This window comes from Triticum dicoccoides, chromosome 4B, assembly GCF_002162155.2.
Source record: "Triticum dicoccoides isolate Atlit2015 ecotype Zavitan chromosome 4B, WEW_v2.0, whole genome shotgun sequence".
Lineage (NCBI taxonomy): Eukaryota > Viridiplantae > Streptophyta > Magnoliopsida > Poales > Poaceae > Triticum > Triticum dicoccoides.
Genome location: NC_041387.1, coordinates 490108844 through 490114960, shown reverse-complemented (window position 1 = coordinate 490114960; position 6117 = coordinate 490108844). Strand labels below are relative to the sequence as shown.

Genomic DNA, 6117 nt, shown 5'->3' with positions numbered 1-6117 from the left:
TCAACATGTTTTTGAAACTGAACAAAAATATCAAACACATCAGATTTGCGTTTAATAAGGTAAAGCCAGGTAAAGCGACTATAAGCATCAACGAAACTGATATAGTAATTATGACCACTGACAGAAGTCTGAGCAGGACCCCATACATCTGAAAACACAAGTTCTAAAGGATGTTTCACCTCACGACTGGACTCCGAAAAAGGAAGTTGATGACTCTTCCCCTGCTGACAAGCATCACACACTGCTACATCTTTATGACTAGACAAACTAGGAAGCTCATGACGACGCAAAATATGACGGACAATAGGTGTGGCCGGGTGACCAAGACGAGCATGCCACTGTGACGGAGAGACCCGAACTCCACTGAAAACACGAGCGACACCAGGATGCTCCAGACGGTAGAGGCCCTGGCACAACCGTCCACTAAGAAGAATGTCCCTCGTGCCCCGATCCTTAATAAAAAGATCAAAAGGGTGAAATTCACAAATCACATTATTATCACGTGTGAGTTTACGAACTGAAAGAAGATTACGGGTCACAGATGGAACTCGAAGAACATTGCGAAGCTGAAGACTCCTATTGGCATGTCTAGTGAGAAGAGATGCTTGACCAATATGAGAGATGTGCATACCTGCTCCATTGGCGGTGTGGATCTTGTCGGAGCCATGATAGGGTTCACGAGTGTGAAGCTTCCCCATCTCGCTGGTTAGATGCTCTGTCGCCCCAGAGTCCATGTACCAGTGTGGATCGATGGAGTAGGACTGAGTGTGTCCCTGTTGCTTCTGCGGCGCGGGACGATCAGCCATGGCGACCTGACGGACATTGTTGCGTGTATCTTTGCCGTCATTGCCAAGACCAAGGAAGCTTCGCTGGAAGCGCTTATGACATTTGGAGGCCCAGTGCCCATCGCGGCCACAAAGCTGACACACACGTGGACCGCCAGCCCCCGGTAAGGTCGCAGTAGGTGGGGGGGCCGAGGCGGGCGACGGTGGCAGCCCCAAGGGAGACCGGGGTGATGAAGAAGAGCGGCCACCCTTGGTGGCGGCGTTAGCCGAGAGGGAGCCAGTGCCCCTGGTGCGGCGAGTCTCGACCCGTTGCTCAGTGAGAAGGAGCCGAGAGAAAACCTCGTGTGCCAGCATGGGTGTCGAGTTGCCCCGCTCGTTGATGATCTCGACTAAGGCATCATACTCCTCATCAAGACCATTGACAATAAACGAGTTGAACTCGGAGTCGGTGAGGGGCTGTCCAATGGAGGCCAATGTGTCGGCGAGGCCCTTGACCTTGTTGTAGAACTCAGTGGCAGTGGAGTCAAGCTTCTGACACTCTCCAAGCTGACGACGGAGTGCAGAGACACGAGCCTGGGACTGCGCTGCAAAGGTGCGCTCAAGGATGGTCCAGGCCTCATGAGACGTCTTCGCGAAGACAACAAGGCCGGCAACTGCCGGCGAGAGCGACCCCTGGATGGAGGAGAGGTTCGCCTGGTCCTGCCCCGTCCAGACGCGATGGGCCGGATTGTAGACCGGACCGTGCACGCTGTCTACCAGCGCGGGTGGGCAGGGAAGCGATCCGTCGACGTAGCCTATCAGGTAGTGACTCCCCAAGAGCGGGAGAACCTGCGCACGCCAGAAGATGTAGTTGTCGGCGGAGAGCTTGATGGTGATGAGATGACCAAAGTGAAACGGCGGCGGCGAAGACAATCCCATCGAGGAGGCTGCCTGGGGTGCAAACACCATGGAGGCAGCCGGAGGCACCGAAGCCGATGCGGGAGGAGGCGGGACCGCAGCCAGGGCGGGCGCCGCAAAGCTCGCGGCCGGTGCGGACGCCGCAAGGCCCGCGGCCGGGGCGGACGCCGCCAACCCCGCCAGCGGGGCAGTGTGATCCGCTTGCGGCAGGAGCGGCGGGACGACGCCTGCGGAGTCCGCAGCGGACGGCGGCGCCGCGGTGTGGACCACGAGGTCACGCCCAAGCGAGGGCGCCGGCGGCGTGGAGAAGACGGAGCCGATGCTCCTTGTCCCGATCGGAGCCGGAACAGAGACGACATCGAGCGGGAGGTTGAGCAGAGCCGCAAGAGAGGCCGGGAGGAAGCCCGCAGCAGTGGAACCGGTGGTGGCGGCGCTCGACATGGCGGCAGCGCGATCGGTGGCGCGGCGGCGGCGGTGAAGGCGGCGGCGGCTGCGGCGGCGGTGCGGGTATTAGGGTTTAGAAGCGGAAGCGATCGTAACCTAGCGTGATACCATGTAAGACAATAAGTTTTGGGGAACCAGCACAACCCTCTAGGGGTGGCTTATCTCATTATATATAATGGTTGTGTTACAATATGTATCATATACGTACATAGGTACAGAAGCTATACATAGTCTAACATTTCCTAGCCACATCAAGCTCTCTCCTCTCTCTCTCTCTCTCTCGTGAGTTCCATGCCGGTCACCGCTGCCAATAGATCTCGCTTTTCCATCAACCTCCAACAGCGGATCCGGCTTCTGTGACTGTCACCTACCACGGGGGAACATAGGCAAGACTGGTGGCATGGCAATACTACGAGGCCGGCGAGGAGTGACGCCGAATCACGCCGGCGGACGCCGGCTACGCTGTGGTGGGCGTTGGGGGGAGCTGCTCCAGCAAGGTTCCACCATGAAGGCCACCTACCACGACGGGCCACTGCGCACTGGCGTTGCTCGATCCGACGACTCCAAGTAGGAGTAACCGGATCTGGTGAGTAATGAAGCCCATCTCCCCTAACCTCTCTCCATTTGTACTTAATGATTTCCTTTTTTATTTTGCATGATTTGAACATCCCTTGCTTCTTTACCAGATGGCCGGCCTCCCCATGCTCCATCAATTTCAGGTGTTGGTATGTTTGTGACAGAGAGCATCGGTTATTATTGTGGAATGTGTGTGAAATACATTGAAACATGATTTGAACGACATGATTTATGAATTGTGGGATCCAGTGGAATCAATTGATATAATTGAGAAGATGAATGAATCAATTTTTGTGTCATTTGGTTTTGTGATATGAAACTGTACAAAATAGTGTGCACATATGCGAAATTGATAGTCTGTGTTCTTTGAAATATTTGAACTTTGATATGTTTACGAAATGACATTGGAATCACAATGAGATATATCTATGAATTGATTGAAATGTACATTTTGAAGAAATGAAATCAATTACTCTTTGATAGTGTAACTAATCAGTTTCACTTGTTATGAAATATGAAATTTGAGCTAGAATAATTGAAATCGCTTTGTAAAAAATAAAAAATGCCTTTTGCCACTCTTTTGAAATACGAAGTTACAATCTTTTGTGTAAATATGCTAGTGAAATTTGTTTTTGAAAGGATTGAAATTAGTTCTTTGATGATTGAGATAATGAGTTTCATTCGTTGTGAAATATGGCATCGGCATTGCAATAACTGAAATCACATGGTAAAAAAATGAAATTGTTTATGCCACTTTTTTGAAATCTAAGTTTCATTCTTTTGAAATATGAAATTACTTCCCTGAAATATATAAAACTGCTTTTCATATATCTGTAGCATGTTATATGAATGAGATATGTATCAAAATAGATTTTTAAATATAAATTAAAATTGTTTCGACCACTTTTAGAAAACTCAATTTCAATCTTAAAATGGTGAAGAGTGAAATGAACTTTTGAAAGAATTGAAATAGGGTCTTTTAAAAAACCTGAAATAGGGTCTTTGAGTGAATTTAGTATTTGAAATGGCTATGTGACTACTTCTAAATAATCAATTTCGCTCGTTTTTGCTTACTCAAAAGTGAAAATATAATCCATTTCAAATATTTAAAAGAGTGAATTATTTGATATATTCTTTCCACTTATAAACATAATTCACTCTTTTAGAAGTCAAAAATGCTGAAACTGGTAAGTTTATTGAATATTTCACTCCTTTGTAATAATATTTTCCACTCTATTGTAAAAAAATTACATTGGTATAACTATAATCAGTTTTCTAAATTTGATTTCATTTTTTTGCTTTTTTGAAATAACTAGTTTGATCTTTGGGAAAAGTGAGATTTGAATAACTGAAATCATGTTCTAAGTTTTTTAAATTTTATATGTTACTGTTTCTAGAGTACACTCATTTGAAAGTGAAATGTACTGAAACTGATATGTGTATGAAAAAAATTCACTCTTTTGAATTGAAATTTTTTATGTCACTCCTTTGAAATAATCATTTACATCCTTTTTGTGGTAAAAAATAGGAGTACATTGGAATAACTGAAAACATAAGCGATATGGAAACTGAAATATGTGATTGAAAGAATTCAAATAAGTGTTTTGAAAAAGTGAAATATGCGGTTATGGAAAATATAAGCTAATTAGCTAATTTAAGAAGTTGATCACTGTGCTATTGTATTGTCGTGGTGCCGCTGTGCTGGACATGCACGTGATATGGCGTCTTGGATATGCACGTGGTGGGGCATCCTTGGTTGTGGACCTAGCGCGGGTAATACAGAGCAGGCATCCTGCTAAAAAGGAGAATACAACTCCCGTGTGTAAAAGACTTGATGTGTTGTCCTATTTCTATTGGCTAGGGGTTCGCCGGTAGATCCCAGCACCGGTAAAAAGAGGTTTGCGCTTCATCGTGCCTCCTCGCCCTCCCCTCTCATGTTTCTTCTTGGCTACACCCCCTCCATCCCAGGTCATGGTAGTCGTGGTCCGCTATTTTCTCTCTCCCTACTCAACCTCCTGCTTTGCTCAGCCACGGGGGACCGAACCAAACCCTAGGTTTAGTCTTCTGCTTGGCCGGGTTCGACGGAGGCGGCCACGCTCCAGCTTGGGATGGCGGTCTTCTGGTGCTGCTGCCTTGGCAAGCAACGCTTACCTCTGTCTCTTTATACTCACGCCAGCATCCATGGCGCCCCAGTCACTCAACCTCTCCCCTATGGGAGACGCACAACTGTGGCGGCGGCAAATGGATCAACACCATGATGTCCTGTCCCCCGTCCTCTTCCCGGGGAAGATGCGTATCAATGGTTGCTACGTAGCGGCTGTTGCAGCCAACGTCCTCTCACCCGCGTCCTCTCCTGCCTGATGCCTATGGCTACTGGGTTCTGCTGTCTCGAACGTTGCCATGGCGCTCATTGTCTATATATTGCCTTGCTGGTGCTATGACTCCTGGTTGCTTTGGTCATGGGTTTTCGATCGCCTGTTTGGCTCGGTGTTAAGGCTGCTTGCCATGCCATCGCAAGGCAATCGCGTAGTGTCCATACAAGTGTTAGCACCGATCTTGATATTTTGTATCACGTGTTTAGTTTGAAGTTTTGCATGTAGTTTAGATGGTCTAGAGAAGTGTACATGGCCTATGGTGCTTCAGTTGTGCGCGCGCAGGAGGCGAGATGCTTGATTGTTGTGTGATGAACAAGCACAACGAGATGCCAAAGATGCCATGTTATCCGGCGACGCCATGAGAAGCGACAAGACACGACAGACGCTGGTGCGTGACTGGCTGCGGTACAAGTTAAGCCGGGTGGTCTGACAAGGCCTGGTCCATTGTGTTGATATCCTTGCATGCATTGGGTTGGATTCAATCTACAAGCTGAATAGATATGGTAGGGCTAAGAGAATCCGTTAGTTGGTTAGCTAGTTACATGCACGCATGAGTTGTTAGCCGGTGGTGCATGCACGTCCTAGAGAGATTCTAGGAGAGATGGCGTTGTGTGGGCGTTGACTATGTAAGTGTTGGACGTGGCCGTGCTTGTAGCTAGGGAGTGGTTAGGGCATCTCCAGCCGGCCCCCCAAGAAGCCTCCCCAAGCCACTTTTTGGGCGCCGGCGGCAAAAAATCCTTCCACTCACGCCCCCAAAGCGTCACTTTTCATCGGATTTATAGAAAAATAGCGCCGGTAGTACCACCCCGAACCCAGCTCCCCGGGGGGCAGCTGGGCGTGCCGGCGCCACTTTTTTGCCTCCTGTGGCCCACCTGCAGCCACTCCCCCGTCGCTTTCTTCACTTTTTCGTCGCAGAGCCCCACCTTCCCTCTCTCTCCGTCCGCTTTCTCTTGCCATGCCTGGTGCCTTCCCGCAGCTCCCGCCGCGTCGCCGCCGCGCCCGACCGCGCGCGCCTCCCTGCCCCGGTGCCTTCCCGCAGC

The 6117-nt window shown here is 49.1% G+C and overlaps 1 long non-coding RNA gene across 1 annotated transcript; it reads left to right on the top strand.

Moving 5' to 3' along the window:
* Positions 1-2377: 2377 nt before the first annotated feature.
* Positions 2378-2990, top strand: LOC119293778. Its single transcript, XR_005143212.1, has 2 exons — positions 2378-2712; positions 2813-2990. It is a non-coding gene; the product is annotated as an uncharacterized LOC119293778 (long non-coding RNA).
* The last annotated feature ends 3127 nt before the right edge of the window (positions 2991-6117 follow it).